This window comes from Enhydra lutris, unplaced genomic scaffold (genome assembly GCF_002288905.1).
Source record: "Enhydra lutris kenyoni isolate GAN:26980312 unplaced genomic scaffold, ASM228890v2 scaffoldscaffold3, whole genome shotgun sequence".
NCBI lineage: Eukaryota > Metazoa > Chordata > Mammalia > Carnivora > Mustelidae > Enhydra > Enhydra lutris.
Genome location: NW_019154087.1, coordinates 21,395,057 through 21,415,181, shown reverse-complemented (window position 1 = coordinate 21,415,181; position 20,125 = coordinate 21,395,057). Strand labels below are relative to the sequence as shown.

At 37.7% G+C, this 20,125-nt stretch overlaps 1 protein-coding gene across 4 annotated transcripts in view; it reads left to right on the top strand.

Moving 5' to 3' along the window:
* Positions 1-20,125, top strand: part of LOC111153827 (SEC24 homolog B, COPII coat complex component) — a 90,348-nt gene that overhangs the window by 3,765 nt on the left and 66,458 nt on the right. The gene's annotated exons all lie outside the window — the stretch shown is intronic.

The window sequence follows — 20,125 nt, the reverse complement described above, 5'->3', positions numbered from 1 at the left end:
CCTTTTGTGTACTTGTATTTCTATACTTCAGTTTTTCACTGAGCAGCTTATAGGCTTTCAGAATTATTTGTATTTCCATATGAAGTGTTAGTTGAATATTCTTCAGATTTTACTCCACCTTTTGAGAGTCTCTCTAAAGCCCAGTCCTCAAAGAAGGGAAGATTGAGTGAAATAATATCCTGGTAATATGATGGTATAATTCCAAAATTTCTCCCAGTTGACTTAAATTAAAAGAGATGTTTTAATTAGTTTATTTATTTATTTATTTTAAAGGTTTTGTTTATTTATTTGACAGAGAGAAAGGCAGCAAGAGAGGGAACCCGAGCAGGGGGAGTGGGAGAGGGAGAAGCAGTCCTCCCACCAAGCAGAGAGCCCGGTGCGGGACTCAGTCCCAGGACCCTGGGATCACAACCTGAGCCAAAGGCAGAGACTTAACAGACTGAGCCACCCAGGTGCCCCTGAAAGTGATAGTTTAAAAGCTTTTGTTGGTGGCGGGGGGTGGGGGGCACTCGGATTTAACAGTAAACCACTACCGCTTCATTCTATTTAAGAAGCAAATGGTACTCATTTTCAAATGGAAACGTGTTTTCTTCTTTCCATATGCCTTTTCCAGGAATGATACTACTGGCAGTTTTATCATTTCTATAGCCAGTCATGTGAGAAAGATGAGTTAGTAATAGGAATTACTGGGATCCATTATGGAAGATATAAACATACCTTTCGCTCAGCAGTACTATCTGGTCAGTTATAGGAAACACTTCAGCTTTGAGAGCACATGCAAAATTTAAATGGATAAAAATCTCCCTAGTGTGTCTGAAGTAAGTTCCTTTTGCTCAGAGCAGGATCTGTGTCTCAGGTTTCTAGTCTTCCTTTATAGCTTAGCAGAAGCATCAGGTCCTCTGGTGAAGATATTGCCATGGTGTAATGTAACCATCTGGATACAGCATTTCCTTCTAAGCTGATTAATATCTCGAGAATCTTTTTTTTTTTTTTTTAAGATTTTATTTATTTATTTGACAGAGAGAGATTACAAGCAGGCAGAGAGGCAGGCAGAGAGAGAGGAGGAAGCAGGCTCCCTGCTGAGCAGAGAGCCCGATGTGGGGCTCGATTCCAGGACTCTGAGATCATGACCTGAGCTGAAGGCAACGGCTTAACCCACTGAGCCACCCAGGCGCCCCAATATCTCGAGAATCTTTAAAATCATTCCTTATATAAACAAGTGCCTTTTATCTGGGTTTAACTTTTCTTTTTCATTGCTGTTTGTGTTGCATTAGTTATTGTGGTATCTTATTCCCACTCCACACCCTCCCTACCCCCTGGTTTCTGAGACTAGATCTGTAATAATTTTTGTAAACCCCATTCCTTGCCACTGATTATAGTATTTCAGCTAACTTCATTTTCCTAATTATCTGTAAACCCTGAAGTATTAGAACCCTAAAGACACTGAAATTTTTGAGCCAGTCTTCAATGGACTTTTCTAGAAATGAGAGCATCCTCACAGTCAGCCCTGAATGTGAGAGCAGATAGTGTTTTATTCAGAATTGTCAGAAGGTGTGGGCTAGTGAGAAGGTTGATGGCTTTGATACAGCTCCAGGTTTTGTAGAGGTAATTACTTTACATCTCTGAGCTGAAGGGGATAATAATACCTTCCTTCTAGAGTTGTTGAGAGAATTATATTAAATAAGTAACTATTTTTAAAGTACCTGGTGCTTAGCAAAATGAGATACTTAGCAAATGAGAGTCTCCTACATTCCATCTCCTTCAGAATACCAGGATATAATTTCTTCAGATGGTGGAGACTATATGAGTTTTCCTCATCATATTCCCAATGGCAGCAGGCAGTAGGCACTCAACTGAGTAAGTGAACTTGGCTTCATATTCACTATTGTTTTTGAAGACGCCCCTAAAAGGATCTGTGTAGGGCCAGCTCTCCCTATCCTTTCCTATATTTAAGGCTCAATCACTGTTTCCGTCTTTTTATTATCTTATTCCCCTGCCCAGCCCTTCCTCCCTCCAACAGATCTGCTCTTGGAAGGTTCCCTCTAATGGCCATCTACCTCAGCTAGCTGGCTTGTGGGAAGGTGGATTTAATTGGTTTCAAGTTTTCTAAAATTCTGTGCTGGAAGGTGCTTGTAATAGGAGCCAAGGAAAAGCAGGATGAGGTAGGGAAGCTAGAGGGAGTAGTAAAATGCCTCGCCTAAGCCAATGGCCAAGTTGTAGCTTGCTTGTTGTTCCTAGTATTTCTGAGAAACAGGTATTGTGAAATGAGCTTTGGAACCTGCAATGCCTGGCCTTTTCACTACTTACCAACTCTTTGAATCTGTATATATTAATGACCTTGCATGTTCTTATTTGTAAAATGATGATAGTGCTACTTCACAGGGTTGTTGTAAGAATCATGTAAGATTATGTAGAGAAAAGCAAAGTACTTGGCATGTAGTAGGTTCTCAACCAGTATCTGTTTTCTTTTGGTCCCGTTACTCTTTTTTTTTTCTTTTAAAGATTTTATTTATTTATTTGACAGAGCGAGAGAGATCACAAGTAGGCAGAGAGGCAGGCAGAGAGAGAGGGGGAAGCAGGCTCCCCACTGAGCAGAGAGCCTGATGCGGGGCTTGATCCCAGGATCCTGAGGCCATGGCAGAGGCTTAACCCACTGAGCCACCCAGGCACCCCAGTCCCGTTACTCTTCACACTCTTTATTAAAGCAGCCAAAGAGGAGAACTGATGGACTTAATGCAGTGAGATTTCATCCAAATGGTCATATAGACTGTGTCTGGCTCTGTCTGCCAGCAGTGACTGGGACAGTTAGTTTTGTAGCTATTAGTCTTCCATTAGAAAAGAATAATCCAGGGTATCCAGATGTGATTGGAATTCCTCATTTTAAAAAAGATTTGTTTTAGAGAGAGAACATGTGGAAGTGGGGCGGGGCAGAGGGAGAAAGAGAGAGAGAATCTTCAAGCAGGCTCCCCACTGAGCACTGAGCCTGATATGGGGCTCCATCCCAGGACCCTGAGATCATGACTTGAGCCGAAATCAAGAGTCGGACGCTCAACTGACTGAGCCACCCAGGCACCCTAGGAATTCCTCATTTTTAAAATCACTAAGGGGCGCCTGAGTGGCTCAGTGGGTTAAGCCTCTGTCTTCAGCTCAGGTCATGATCTCAGGGTCCCGGGATCATGAGTCCCGCATCGGGCTGTCTGCTCAGCAGGGAGCCTGCTTCCCCCTTCTCTCTCTCTGCCTGCCTCCTGCCTACTTGTGATCTCTCTCTCTCTCTCAAATAAATAAACTCTTTTTAAAAAAATAAAAATAAAATCACTAGGGTTGTGGTGGTCATATATTTTTTATGCTTGTAAAAAATGTATATTTTAACAACATTATTGATACTTTATTGCCAGGGGTCCTATATCCAAAATATTGAGTAATCAGTACTACGTGTACTGATGACTGAATGGATACCAGCCTTGACACCAGAACAGGATTCTGTAAGCCTGTAATGTTCCAGGCTTTAGTCTTTTAATTAGCTGGATCATGAGGAGGTCTTGCAGGTCTGGGGCAAGGGACCAGCTTTGTGGGGTATAATAGGAAAGCAGGATTAGGGCTGTGTGACTATTTACTGGTGGCATTCTTTAACAAGAATGATTGTTAAAATGCATAGTAGCTGGATATTGACCTATTTCTTGGTAGTTCAGTGATGAATAAATTATGTTCTTATATCTGATTCTGCCTCTCCAGGTTGGTATGAATGTGTCTCTGTAGGATAGAGGAGCTTATACTTCGCTGACCTTGATGTTCTTTTTAAGGTGCTGAAAAAAAAAAAAACTTTAATCTGACTTAAAAAATATTGAAATGTGATTCAAGAAAAGACTAATGAAACAAATATTCTTGATATTAAAAATGTTACTTCTGGGGCACCTGGGTGTCTCAGTGGGTTAAGCCGCTGCTTTCAGCTCAGGTCATGATCTCGGGGTCCTGGGATCGAGTCCCACATCGGGCTCTCTGCTCCGCAGGGAGCCTGTTTCCTCCTCTCTCTCTCTCTGCTTGCCTCTCTGTCCGCTTGTGATCTCTCTCTGTCAAATAAATAAAATCTTAAAAAAAAAAAGAAGAAAAAAAGAAAAAAAAATGTTACTTCTGGGACGCCTGGGTGGCTCAGTGGGTTAAGCCTCTGCCTTCGGCTCGGGTCATGATCCCAGGGTCCTGGGATCAAGCCCTGCATAGGGCTCTCTGCTCGGTGGGGAGCCTGCTTCCCTCTCTCTCTCTCTGCCTGTCTCTCTGCCTACTTGTGATTTCTCTCTCTCTGTCAAATAAATAAGTAAAATCTTTTAAAAAAATGTTACTTCTCTGACAAGGGAGAAGATGAAGAAACTCATTTAAGGAGAGCTTATGATTAATTTTTTTTATAAATGTATAGTGACTAGATATTCCATAAAATATTTACCTTGTAAATTTGGATTTTCATGTCTGGCTTGCTTACAGCAAGAATAGAATAAATTTTTCTTTGGTGGGAATCTAGTCTCTAGAAAGAGATTATGTCCCTGAGGCAGATATATCCTTTGGGTAGATCTTGTGATAATTTAGTCTTGCCAAGAAGGGCATAGATGTCTAGAGAATACCAGAGGCTGTATCTAACTGGTATCTAACTGATGGTATAAGCCAGGCTGACCAGCTAAGTATCTCCATTGAAAGGTATATAGCCTGTTTGTTGAAAATCTTATGTTTACTTCTCAAGTCAGTTTGGTAACAGTGAGTAGATAATGTGTTAGAATAATCTGTTTCCTTTTTTATACAGACATACCTCACTTGAGGCTAAGAATGTAGAAGCTTTTCAGAGATTGTATATAATCTGAGTTTTTCTGCTTTTCAGTGATTTGTTGATGCTCTTTTTGTGAGTCACTGTTAAGCCATTTGGTGGATGCGGTAATTATATTACTTCATCGATTCTAAGACACTTTTTTTTTTCACATTTTTATCTCTGAATTTGGGGAGCATCTTAGAATTGGTAATTTTTTTTTTAAGATCTTATTTATTTGTCAGAGAGAGAGAGGCAGGCAGAGGGGGAAGCAGGCCCCTGCTGAGCAAGGCATCCGATGTGGGACTCATCCCAGGATGATCCCAGGACCAGGGATCATGACCTGAGCTAAAGGCAGACGCTTAGCTGACTGTGCCAAACAGGTGTCCCAGAATTGGTGAAATTTTGAAATTGGTTTTACTGAAACTGTAGAAGTTATAGTACAGTTTTTTTTTGAAAAGCTACCATTGACATCTGATGTGGTGAGGTGAGGAATGGCCCGGTACTATGTTCCCATCCTAAGCTTTGAAATCTTTGCAGCTAAGATTAGGAAGTGGGGATATTATCCTGGATCTGGGTGGGCCTGATATAATCACAACAGACCTGATTAGAGGGAATCAGAAGGAGTCAGCCAGCAGAGAAAGTAATGAGACCACAGAAGCAGAGGTGGGAGTGATGTGCTTTGAAGATGGAGGAAGGGGACACAAGCCAAGGAATGCAGGTCGCCACTAGAAGCTGAAAAAGGCAGGGAGAGGGATTCTCTTCTTGGAGCCTCAGAAGGAACCATCTCTGCCCATGACACTTGGACCTTAGCCCCATGAACTGATTTTGGGTTTCTGACCTCTGGAACTGTAAAATAATAAATTTGTGTTGTTTTAAGCCACTAAATTTATGGTAATTTGTTATAGTAGCAGAATATACCTTGTAGGTTTAAAAAGCAGCACCATCAAAACACCTTAGATATAATGAAATACAATATATTACTATTTTTCTTTTGTTTCAAGTGATGTTCTTTTACTTGAATTAGTAGAGTGAAATGTGTAAAATGCCACAGTAAACAAGTTCAAATGTACAAGAACATATTTGTTCTTGTACTAGAGTGTAAGTTGCTTTAAGTAGCGGAAGCTCTTAAAGTTTTGTGTTCTTTCTTTTTACTTACCATGTAGTCCTTGTTGATCCATCATGATGAGGGAAATGCCTGATTCAGAAATATTTTATGATTATTTACTAGACTTTACTAGACTTAGAATATAGGAATGGTTTCCATGAACCAGGCACTATGCTGAGCTTTAGGGATATGATAGAGCTGAGAGCAAACTAGACTTGTTCTTCACTGAGTTTGCAGTCAGACAGTTACAGTAGCATGTGAAAAGTGCTAGCATTGTGGTCCAGGATACTACAGATGCAACATTAAGTAGCCATTCACTTGCCGGGTTAGCAGATGTTTTCTAGAAGCAGAGCGACCTGAGATCTGAAGAATGAGTAAAAGTTGATCAGATGAAGCGGGGAAGAGGGAATTTTTGAAGATTCCAGGTCGGTGGGGGGGTGGTCAGAGGTGAACAAACACTGTTTGAGAAAAATTTAGTATGGTCAGAGTGCGTGTGGAACAGTGTTTCTCAGCCTTTTTATATTCAGGGCTACCTTAGTGCTAGAATTTTAGGTGGTGGCATTCTTGAAGGAATTAAACTTTAGACATTTGTATTTTTAAAAAGCGGATTTTAGAAAAGTATCACATGTTTATTTGATCCCCTTCAGAAGGCTTTACAAGGCAACTTAACTGTATTCTGCGCTTACCAACCCCTTTGATGGCCTTTTGAGGTAAAACTCTCGCATATACTCTTTCCTGATACGTTGTGGCTTCTTTGCTCCTTTCCTGCTAGGTCATCATTCTGTGTCACTTTGACCTAATGATAGGCACCTTTGGTTTAATAAAATTACGTTTTATTTACTGATACCTCTGTCTCTCTTAAATAAATAAAATCTTTAAGAAAAAAATTCTTAAAAAACATAAAAAGACTGCAATCAAGGCGTCAGCAGGGCTGAATTCCCTCCTCAAAGCTGAGGGAGAGTATCCAGAGAGTATCCGTTTCTTTGCCTTTTCCCACTTTTAGAGGCTGCCCGCATTCCTTGATTCATGGTCCCCTCTTTCTGTCTTCAGAGCCAGCAACATCTGGCGCCGTCTCTTAGGATCTTCTGTAGTCACACCTCCCTGACTCTTTTCTGCTTTTAAGGACTCTTACAATTATGTTGAGCTCACCTGGATAATCCAGGGTTTTCTCCTGATTTTTTTTTTTTTTCAAAGATTTTATTTATTTATTTATTTGACAGAGATCACAAGTAGACAGAGAGGCAGGCAGAGAGAGGGAGGGAAGCAGGCTCCCTGCCAAGCAGAGAGCCCGATGCGGGACTCGATCCCAGGACCCTGAGATCATGACCGAAGGCAGCGGCTTAACCCACTGAGCCACCCAGGTGCCCCTTTTCTCCTGATTTTAAGGTTCGCTGATTAACGATCCTGATACAGTCTGCAACCTCAGCTCCCTTTGCCATGTAATGTTTCATATTCACATGTTCTGTTGAGTAGGACATGGACATTTTGGCGGCGGGGCGGGGGTGAATTATTGTGGCTCCCAATGTCTTACAGATTTATGTTTAAAATTTTGAATTTTTTCTTGATGGCAAGAAAAACCATTAGAAAACTTTAAACAGAGAAATAACATGACCAGATTTGCTTTTTAGGAAGATCACTCGGGTTATGTGTGGTGCAATCATTTGTCTAAAAAATAGTGTCATAGAGGGGCGCCTGGGTGGCCCAGTCAGTTAAGTGTCTGCCTTCAGCTTAGGTCATGATCTCGGGGTCCTGGGATCGAGCCCCACATCAGGCTCCCCGCTCAGAGGGTAGTCTGCTTCCTTCATCATGCTCCACTCCCTGCCCCAGCTTATGTGTGCACACACTCCCTCTCTCTCTTTCTCAAATGAATAAATAAAATTTTTTAAAAGTTGTGTCAGTTTAGTAAGTCATTGCCAGCACTTTTTTCCGTTTATGCTTTAAAAGCTTATTTTGCAATAATTTTAGATTTGCAGAATTGTTGCAAAGATAGTACAGAAAATGCCTTGTTCTTCACTCAGCTTCCTCTAAGTATTACATCTTCTCATGTCTTAACATCTTACAAAATCATGGTACATTTATCAAAACTAGGAAATTAACATTGCTGAAATACCATTAGCTAAAACTATACCATTTCCACTATTTTTTTTTTTCTGTTCCTGAATACAGTCCAAGGTATCTTGTTGCATTTAGTTGTCATGTCTCCTTAGCTTCCTCTGATCTGTGACAGAGCCTTAGTTTTTTGTTTGTCTTTTAGGGCTTTGACAGGACCAGTAAGTTATTTTGTAGACAGTTCCTCACTTTGCTGATGCTTTCCCATGATAGGCTGGGTGGATTCTTAAGAATTTATGAATTTTTATGAATTCATGAATTTTTAGGAAGACTAGCACAGAGGTGAAGTGTCCTTATCACATCGTATCATATCAGGGATTATATGTATCCGCTTGTTTTATTACCAGTTTTGTTAATCTCTTGGACACTTGATTGAAGTATCTTAGCTCAAACCTCTATAACAAAATGCCATAGATGGGGCGCCTGGTTGGCTCAGTCATTAAGCATCTCCTTCTTATAAGGATACTAATTCCATCATGAGGGTCCTACCCTTGTGACCTGTTCTAAGTCTAATTACTTCCCAGAGGCCCCATCTTAAAACTATCAAATTGGGGGATAGAGTTTCAACTTATGAATTTGAGAGGACATATTCAGTCTCTAATAGAGGCTGCCAAGTTCCTCCACTGCAAAATTAATATTTTTTTTCCTACTGTTTGTTAGGAGTAACTTAACTTCAGCCCACATTCAACAGAAGGGGAATTAAGAATTATACTCTTCTTTCTGCAGTTAGGTGTATCAAATAATTTGTAGGTATATGCTGAAATCACAGTAATTCGTAAATATTCTTGGGAGATACTTTACTATCCTGCTGCTTCTTAAAATTTTTCCACTAATTTTAGCATTCCTCAGTGGCTCGCACCTGCAGTGATTTTTACTATGGAATTCTAATGGTAATTTTCTCTTTTCCTCGTTTATTCTACATTTATTATTTGGAATTTTTCCATATTTTTCCGTAAGGAAGACTTGCCCTCTTTTTTTCATTTTAAAATATTTTTAGTCATTTATATTATTTTGGACTCATGAATATTAACTTTATTCTTTGAATTATAATATAGCACTATGATTATTTATATTTGTTGCTCAAATTGTTACAGTTTTAGCCATTGACATCTCTTTGAGGTTGTCTCCTGTGTTTCTCTGCTGCCACTGTTGTGTTTTTCGACTGCTTCCCTACTTTCTTTTTTTTTTTAGTTTTTAAATTTTTTTATAAACATATAATGTATTATTAGCCCCAGGGGTACAGGTCTGTGAATCGCCAGGTTTGCACACTTCACAGCACTCACCATAGCACATACCCTCCCCAATGTCCATAACCCCACCACCCTCTCCCGACCCCCCTCCCGCCAGCAACCCTTCAGTTTATTTTGTGAGATTAAGAGTCTCTTACGGTTTGTCTCCCTCCCGATCCCATCTTGTTTCATTTATTCTTTTCCTGTCCCCCAAACCCCCCCCACTTTGCATCTCCATTTCCTCATATCAGGGAGATCATATGATAGTTGTCATTCTCCGACTGACTTACTTTGCTAAGCATAATACCCTCCAGGTCCATCCACGTCGTCACAAATGGCAAGATTTCATTTCTTTTGATGGCTGCATAGTATTCCATTGTGTATATATACCACATCTTCTTTCTCCATTCGTCTGTTGATGGACATCTAGGTTCTTTCCATAGTTTGGCTATTGTAGACATTGCTGCTATAAACATTCGGGTGCACGTGCCCCTTCGGATCACTACGTTTGTATCTTTAGGGTAAATACCCAGTAGTGCCATTGCTGGGTCGTAGGGTAGCTCTATTTTCAACTTTTTGAGGAACCTCCATGCTGTTTTCCAGAGTGGTTGCACCAGCTTGCATTCCCACCAACAGTGTAGGAGGGTTCCCCTTTCTCCGCATCCTCGCCAGCATCTTGTCATTTCCTGACTTGTTAACTTTAGCCATTCTGACTGGTGTGAGGTGATATCTCATTGTGGTTTTGATTTGTATTTCCCTGATGCCGAGTGATGTGGAGCACTTTTTCATGTGTCTGTTGGCCATCTGGATGTCTTCTTTGCAGAAATGTATGTTCATGTCCTCTGCCCATTTCTTGATTGGATTATTTGTTCTTTGGGTGTTGAGTTTGCTAAGCTCTTTATAGATTTTGGATACTAGCCCTTTATCCGATACGTCATTTGCAAATATCTTCTCCCATTCTGTCAGTTGTCTTTTGGTTTTGTTAACTGTTTCCTTTGCTGTGCAAAAGCTTTTGATCTTGATGAAATCCCAATAGTTCATTTTTGCCCTTGCTTCCCTTGCCTTTGGTGATGTTCCTAGGAAGAAGTTGCTGCGGCTGAGGTCGAAGAGGTTGCTGCCTGTGTTCTCCTCAAGGATTTTGATGGATTCCTTTCTCACATTGAGGTCCTTCATCCATTTTGAGTCTATTTTCGTGTGTGGTGTAAGGAAATGGTCCGGTTTCATTTTTCTGCATGGGGCTGTCCAATTTTCCCAACACCATTTGTTGAAGAGATTGTCTTTTTTCCATTGGACATTCTTTCCTGCTTTGTCGAAGATTAGTTGACCATAGAGTTGAGGGTCTGTTTCTGGGCTCTCTATTCTGTTCCATTGATCTATGTGTCTGTTTTTGTGCCAGTACCATACTGTCTTGATGATGACAGCTTTGTAATAGAGCTTGAAGTCCGGAATCGTAGTGCCACCAACTTTGGCTTTCTTTTTCAATATTCCTTTGGCTAGTCGAGGTCTTTTCTGAATCCATATAAATTTTAGGATTATTTGTTCCATTTCTTTGAAAAAAATGGGTGGGATTTTGATAGGGATTGCATGAAATGTGTAGATTGCTTTAGGTAGCATAGACATTTTCACAATATTTGTTCTTCCAATCCATGCTTCCCTACTTTCTGACACTTCAAGATACTCCATTTGTCCTTGCCCTATCCCAGCACCAGAGTCAGTCCTTTGTCCTAGGAGCCCTGGTTCCGTCTTTCAGGGCATGGTATTTAGAAACTGAGAATTGGGCCCTGAAAATATTGTAGCTCCTGGCATATCACTGCCTCAAGGCTTTCTCAGTAGACAGAGTCAGGAGATATATATGTATCTACTAAATTATGTATGTAAACATCTCCATAATTATATCTACATCTGTCCCTCTGTGTATATATATTACCTAAACATCCTTCAGTTAGGTTATCCTACATGTAATGCAATTAGACTGATCTATCAGTTTTTATTCTATCTATCCTAGATTATCTTTTTTTTTTTTTTTTTTGAAGTTTGTTTATAGTTGGCTTTTAGTTTGGTTGTTTTTTTTTTTTTTTTTGAGATTTTATTCATTCATTTGACAGACAGAGATCACAGAGAAGCAGGCAGAGAGAGAGGAGGAAGCAGGCTCCCTGCCGAGCAAAGAGCCCGACGCAGGGCTTGATCCCAGGACCCCAGGACCATGACCTGAGCCAAAGGCAGAGGCTTTAACCCACTGAGCCACCCAGGCTCCCCAATATTTTCTGTTCTTAATCATGCCTACATAATCTTCTATACTTTCTTCTGGGAGTTTTTAAATTTGACTTTCAAAAATAAATGAATGAATGAATGAATGAATGAATGAATTTGACTTTTAGATCTATGAGTCATTTTGACTTAAATTTTGCTTAAGACCTGAGATATGTTGAGGTTCATTTTTTGAATATGGACCATAGCAGCAACATTTGTTGGAAATACTATCTTTTCTTCATTGAATTGGCTTGACAGCTTTGTCAAAAATCAGTTGGCTGTATTTTTGTGGCTCTATTTCCAGAGCCCCTTTTTTCTTATGTTCTACGTGTCTGTCCTTTCACTGGTACCACACTTTTTTGGATTATTGTAGCATATAAAGCAAACCTTGAAATTGGGTAATATGAGTCCTCCAACTGTGCTTTTTCAGAGTTGTTGAGATTTTAGTACCTTTGCCTTTCCATAGAAGTTTTAGAATCAGCTTGTTGATATGTATAAAAGAGCCTATTGGTTTTTTTTTTTTTTAAGATTTTATTTATTTATCTGTCAGAGAGAGAGAGGGAGAGAGAGCAAGCACAGGCAGACAGAATGGCAGGCAGAGGCAGAGGGAGAAGCAGGCTCCCTGATGAGCAAGGAGCCCGATGTGGGACTCGATCCCAGGATGCTGGGATCATGACCTGAGCCAAAGGCAGCTGCTTAACCAACTGAGCCACCCAGGCGTCCCCTATTGGTATTTTTATCAGGATAACATCAAACTTAAAGATCAAAACTGAGATAATTTATATCTTAATACCAAGTTTTTCAGTCCACAAATACAGTATATCATTCCATTTTTTTAAAGAAATCCTTGCTTTCCTCAGTGTTTTGTAGTTTTCAGCATATAGGTACTTCACATATTTCATTAAATTTATATTTTAAGTACTTTCTTGTGATACTATAAATAGTACTGTTTTTAAAAAATTGTGAATCCTGTTTGTTCATTATTTAGTGTGAGAAGTGCATTTGACTCTTACATACCGATCTTCTGTCTTGTGACTTTGATAAACTCACTTATTAGTTCCAGGCTTTTCTTTTGTGTGTTTTTCTCTTTTTTTTAAAATCCTGTCATTCTGTAAATATCGTTTTATTCTTTAATAGTCTGTGTGCCATTTATTTCTTTTTCTTGCCTTACTAAAGTACGTGGTAAATCCTGAACTTTATTGAGTAGGGGAGTGGCTTTTATTTTCTTACTGTGAGTGTGTGGTAGTGAAGAATATGGTAATTACTAGTGTTGCTTAGTGCCATTGCTTCAGTTTATGCCACAGGACCAGCGTGTTACCCGTCATTGCTTTTGTGCCATTAGTACAAATGTCACCACAGTGAAGAAGGCAGATATTTTAATATTGTTATGAAAGTAGTTTTTACCTGTGGATCCCCCAGGAGTCTCCAGTATTACCATTTTTTGAGAATTGCTGTTCTATATCCTTACTGTATGCATTTCCTAGGTCGGCTGTAACAAAGTACTACAAACTGGGTAGCCTAAAACAACAGAAATTTATTCTCTTCTGGTTCTGGAGACTAGAAGTCTACAGTTAAGGTGTTTGGCAGGGCCACATTCTCTCTTTAAGGGAGAATCTTTTTTTTGCCTCTTCCAGCTTTTGGTTGGCTGTTGGCATTCCCTATATTTTGGCCACATCAATCTGCTTTATCCTCTCATTGCCTTTTCTTTGATGTGTATGTCTTCTCTTTATGTGCATCTTACAGAGATATATGTAATGGCATTTAGGACCCACTCAGATAATCTCACGATCCTTAACTTAGTTGTGTGTTTTCTGTCATAAAAGATAATATTGGTCCTTTCCCATATAAAAGCATTTTTACCCATTCTGGGGATTAGGATGTGGATGTATCTTTTGGGAGGCTGCTGTTCAACCTACTACCCTTATTCATTACATAAATGTTAGACTGCTTCCCCCGGTTTCTAAAATTTTATTTTCCTTCAGTCTTCTCTACTTTTTTAATTAGATCATTTTATTTATTAATTATTCATTTTGAAGTAAGCTCTACATCCAACGTAGTGCTTGAACTCATAACCCCAAGATCAAGAGTCGTGTGGTCTACTGACTGAGCCAGCAGGTGCCCCAAAATTAGATCATTTTTTTAAAATTAAAGATTTTGTTTATTTGACAGAGAGAGACACAGCGAGAGAGGGAACACAAGCAGGGAGAGTGGGAGAGGGAGAAACAGGCTTCTTGCCAAGCAGGGAACCGGATGCAGAGCTCTATCCCAGGACCCTGGGATCATGTCTTGAGCCGAAGGCAGACATTGAACAACTGAGCCACCCAGCACCCCAAAATTAGATCATTTTATTGATTATTCTTCAGGTTCATTGATTTTTTCTTCTGTCATACTGTTGAAGCCATCTAACATAATTATTTCAGCTTTATTTTGATTTTCATTTTCATTTGATTTCATTTTCAAAATAGTTTTCATTTTGAATGAAAATGATTCACTTTGAATCTGGTCTCTGCCTGATTTTTTTTTTACTGAACATCTCAGTGTCTCTACTTTGTCTATACAGTTAGTTAAGCTGCCAGCTAGGGATTTGACCCAACAATTGTAACTGACAAGAAATAAGTTTCAGGGAAGTAAAATGAATGAACACACAGACTTACCTACAAATGTATTTATCATTGTGTAGGTTAATGTTTTTTTTAAAAAATGGAAAATAACCTAAATGGTGATAAATAGAAAAGTGATTAAAATATGGTAAATTTATATAATGGTTATTATTCAGACATTTAAAAATCATGATGAAAAGATATTCAAGTCAGGCTACATAAACAAATAATTTAAAAATGTAAATTATAATTCTACTTTTGTTTAAATTAGATAAATCCAAGAAGAAATTACTGGGTTATTGATAGTAGTTATCTCAGGTGGTAAGTTTATGGATGGTTTTTATTTAATAATTTCCTGTACCTCTTTTTGCAATGACTATATGTAGCATTTGTAGTTAGAAAAACACTTTTCTAGGGTTATTTTTCAAAAATTTGACTATCCACATATGTAACTAGTTTATCCTTTCCTCCACAGCCTTTGTCTCTATTTTAGAAGTATTAAAATACCAGCAGTCTAATACGCTGCAGAGCCATTTTGCTTTTTTTTTAAGATTTTATTTATTTGAGACGGAGAGAAAGAGAGATTGAGAGAACGAGTGAGGGGAGAGGCAGAAGAAGCAGGCTCCCTGCAGAGTAGGGAGCCTAACATGGGACTTGATCCCAGAATGCTGGGATCATGACCTGAGCCAAAGGCAGATGATTAACCAACTGAGCCTGCAGGTACCCCTGCAGAACCACTTTTTTTTTTTTTTAAAGATTTTATTTATTTGAGAGAGAGAGTGAGAGAAAGCATGAGAACAGAGAAGGTCAGAAGGAGAAGCTGACTCCCCGTGGAGTTGGGAGCCTGATGCGGGACTCGATCCCAGGACTCTGGAACCATGACCTGAGCTGAAGGCAGTTGGTTAACCAAACCGAGGCACCCAGGCGCCCCAGAACCATTTTTAATCCAAAAAAATATGTGCATCTAAATTATCCCAGAAAGCCAGTTCTTTTTCTTTTTTCTTTTCTTTTCTTTTTTTTTTTTTTCAAAGAACTCAGTATCATTAACTAGTGAATTATTGAACACTACATCAAAAACTAATGATGTACTGTATGGTGGCTAATTGAACATAATAAAAAAATCAGTAGCATTAATGAAATTTAGTAGTACCTCCAAATACTTTTTATAATTAATGTTTCTACTAATGTCCAACTTAATGTTTAGGCCTAGGTTGAAATCATTTTATACACACTGATATTCTCCTTTCTGTTTATATTTTTCTGTCTTAATAGTTATATTCAGTAGGAACTTAATAGCTTACACAGGTAATTTTAGATAGCAAAAAGAAGTAAAATCAATTTTGATTTATCCAATTATCACAATATATAAAACATCATTTTAACATGTATTCAATATTTAAAAATTACTGAGATATCTTAGTTTTTTCGCTCAATTCAGATTAGCTATATTCTAGTACATAATAGCCCCGTGTCACTGGTGGCTGCCATATTGGATAGTGCAGGTCTATAGCACATGTGTATGATTCCAGGTGTTTTTACCTCTTGTGATAGATCCAGTTTTCAGCACTTAGTTGTTTTTTTTCCTTTCATTCTTTCCTAGTGTACCTGATTCAATTTTTTAATATTTTCTTTATGCTTTATAGCTCCCAAGTAATATATTCTAGGAAGGAACTATTTTTCTAATAGAATAGAATAACTTAGTGCATTCTCTACATACGTACACATACTATGTTTAACTTATTTGAAGATAATACTTTCTTATGTAAGACTTACTGAAACTATGATGTCTGGAGTTTTAAGAATATAATGCATTTTTATGTTAGGTAAAGGTGGATGTTTTTCAGTTTTAGAATCTGGAATCTGAACCTTTTTTTAAAAAAAAGATTTTATTTGTCAGAGAGAGAGAGAGTACACAATTAGGGGGAGTGGCAGGCAGAGGGAGAAGCAAACTCCCTGCTGAGCAAGGAGCCCAATGCAGGACTTGATTCCAGGACCCTGGGATCATGACCTGAGCCAAAGGCAGGCACTTAAGTGACTGAGCCACCTAGGTGTCCCTGGATTCTAACTTTTAAAAAAAAGTAGTTACTGCTTTCAGTTACTATTGCTACATAATAAATTATTCCAAAATTTTATAGTTGAAAACAAGTATTTTATTATGCTCACAGATTCTGTTGATCAGGAATTTGCACAGGGCAGTACCAAGATGGCTTTTCTCTGTTCTGAGATGTCTAGGGCCTCAGCTTCGCAGACTCAGAGGTGTTTTGATGGCTAATGGCTCAACGTCTCCAAACTTCAGACCTGAGTGCCTAAAGGTGACGTCACCTCTCCATGTGGTTTGACTTCCCCAAACCATGGTAGCTGTGGAATAATTGGACTTCCTACATATCTAGCTGCTCAGGGATCCACATGCAAATGTTCCATCAAACACAGAAACTGAATTTTCTCTGACCAAGCAGGGAAATCACATAGCTTTGCTTCTGCCAGTCTTTCTTGGTGGAGCTGTGATAAGCCTGCACAAATTCAGGGGAAGTAGACAGATTTCACCCTTTAGTCCCCACAGTATCAAAGAATTTGGAGACCATGTTTTAAAACTGCCACAGTTACTGAGGGAATTATAGGAAATACAGGCAAATGAAACTGCTAATATTAATGAAATGTCCATGATTTATAGATTGTGTTAAAAATAAAAGAGCATAGGTTTATATGACTTATGTATTTATAATATTTGCCAGGCTTGGTTTTAGTATATGCAGAAGAAATAAAACTTTAATATTAGTTTTGGTATTATAATAAAATTAGGAGAGTTACCGAATACATTTTAAAGTTGAAGAAAATGTGTTGCTTGTTAGGTCACAGTAAGACAAAATTTTTAAAAATATTTTTACATGTCCTAGATACCATTTTCTTTTCATTTAAGCTGATCCTTATGTTTATTTTTTTTTAAATAGAAGCTTTTGAAAGTTGATTTAAAATATTTGAAAGGAAATATTTTTCTTCCAAAGAAATCTTGATTCATTTATCATTTTGACCAAATTATTTTTGTATACTTTTCATACAGTTAGAACATTTAGATCTTGATATAGAATAAGGAATGGTGAGCATTGACATATTGTTAGCTCTGTACACCTTCACATTCCCCTGAAGTAAGCACTTTCTTTGATGGACTGGGAAGTTAAAAAGTTCTCTGGTGGTAGTTCACTTCTGATAAATTCTAGCATCTAGTTACAACATTCCTGTTAGTTTTAGAAGAATGATGTTTGAGTAGGTTGGACATACTGATGGTTATTTCCCTGTTTTCAGATCATGTAGCATGGATGAGCCACAGTATTTATTAAGTGGATAGATACTTAAATAGATTTGTCTAATTCTACTTGGCTCTTCTCTTCACTAATTAAGTCTTACCAGTGTAGAGTTTTCTGAGACTGAAGTCAAGAGTAGCAAACCATCTTTCTGTATTTAAGGAAAGAAGGGAGGGAGAACATTTCTTTTTTTCTTTTCTTTTCTTTTTTTTTTTTTGGCATGTTAATGAAAGATTCCTATTGACTCTTTTCCTTTTAAGTAAATAAATTCTTTCAGGTGAACTATGACCATGTAAAATATCCTGTAAGAAAAGTAAATTATACACCTAGTAAAACAGCGTTATCGAGTTTGGGTTCTTTGTATACTTCTTGGAATTATAATAAGTATGGATATTATTTTTTCCTTATGGTTTGATTACATAAGTTATCTTTTTTTCTGCCATAGAATATGTATTTATGTGACCAAACTTAAGGTGCCACTACATTATTGAGTAGAAATTGAAAACACAATAAGGAAACATAAGCTTTATTCATATATCTTTTATAACAAGTATTTTTATATTTTTATGCTTTCTATTTTTAATACATTATTATAGCATATTTAATACATTATTATAGCAATATTATATATTATGGCAATATATATTATGTTTCTATATTTAATACATTATTATTATTTAATACATTATTATTACATTATTATTTAATACATTATTATCAATACATTGTTATTAATACATTATTACATAACTTAATACATTATTATATTATATTTTAATACATTATTTCTATTTTAATACATTATTATAGCAAAGGAAGTGGCACTTCCTTTCTGTCAGTGAACTTGAAACAGCTTGTGAATATTTTTTTTGTTGTCTTTTCATTTGAGGTATGGTACAGATAATGATTTCCTTCCATAGACATAGAAAATTAGATTCGAGGATAAAGTTTGCCCTTCGTTGGAACCAAGACTGGAATTCCATTGTTAGGGACAATTAACCATTTGCTGGGATAAGGAAAGCCAGCCAGACTTTAGTATAGCGTGGGTGGGAGGTCATTGTTTAAAAGCATGGATTTGGGCCAGGTTACTTGATTTATCTTGGTTCTATTACTTCCTAAGCATGTGACTGTATTAAAGGACTTAACTTAGGGTGCACCTGGGCAGCTCAGTCATTAAACATCTGACTTTGGCTCCAGTCATGATCCCAGGGTTCTGGGATCAAGCCCCGAGTCGGGCTCCCTGCTCAGCTGGAAGACTGCTTCTCTCTCTCCCACTCCCCCTGCTTGTGTTCCCTCTCTTGCTGTGTCTCTGTCAAATAAGTAAGTAAAATCTTTAAAAAAAATAATAAAATAAATAAGTAAATATAGGACTTAACTTCTGTGCCTCATTTACCTAACTTGTAAAGTGGGTATAATGATACATTTGCTTCGAAGGACAGTGAGTGGCACATAATGTAATATGTTTAATGATATTTATAATATTAACAAAAGTAATACCAAGGTTAATGTTAATTTGAATGGTATTGATAAAAATACGTTCTGTAGTGATCAAGGAAATAAATATGTATGTCAGTGGAAGTATTAAAAGCATTAGAGGAAAATGAGTATATATTTATATAACATTAGAAAAGGGAAGGCTCTTTAAGTATGATTTTAAAATGAACGAGGTCAAAAAATAGTAACCTGATGGAAAATACGTGTAGTACATAATAATAATTTAAGGTTAAATTTTTTAATATACAAGAACATTTATAAATCATTATGGAAAGCACAAGACTGTGAGAAAAGGGCAAATAACAGAGAAGACACCTAAGTAGCTAAGAAATATCTGGAAAGAGTCTCAGCATTACTCAGTTAAGTACTGCAACCTGAAATGTTTCTCTCCTATCAGATTGGCAAAGATTGAAATGTTACTCAATGTTGGGACGATGAGGCACTCCTAAGCATTATTCATAGGAGGTATGAATTGATAGACTTCTGAAGAGAGATTTGACAGTAATTGTCAATCTTAAAAGCACAATGCCTTTGAACTCCCCGTTTCACTTCTAGGAGCTTATCCTATGGATTCATTACAGTGGTTGACCTCATAAATGTAAATTAGTTCAGTCCCTGAAATAAATATTCATCAAAGGAGATTTAGTAAATAATGGTACATTTCTAATGAAATACTGTGTAGATTTTTAGAAGAATAGTGAAGATTTATATATGCTAATAGAAGGATATTCAGGACACATTAAGTAAAAGAAAAGCAGGTTGTGGAACTGTGTCATGAAGGGTATAAAAAAGCCATTAAGTAATAGATACATGTGGAAAGAAGGATATTAGCTACCAGGGAAAGAGGGGGAATTGTACTTTTTACTTTGTATTCTTCATTATTTGAATTTTTTTTTTTTACAATGGGTATATTGTTACTTTTATAGTTTAAAAGAAGCTAATAAAAAAGGTTTGCACTGTCTATACTGGGTATAATAGTTATCTATTGTTGCATAACAAAATACCCCCAAATTTAGTGGCTCAAATAGCAAATATTTGATCTCAGAGTTTCTGAGGGACATAAACTTGGGAGCAAACTTGCTGGGTGGTTCTGACTTTGGATGTCATTAGATTGTAGTCAAGCTGTCAGCTGGGGCTATAGTTTTCTCAAGACTCTTCTGGGTATGAAGAATCTGCTCCGAAGTTCACTGATGGGGTTGGTGCAGGCCCCAGTTTCTCTTTGGCTATTGGCCGCAGCGTTCAGTTCCTTA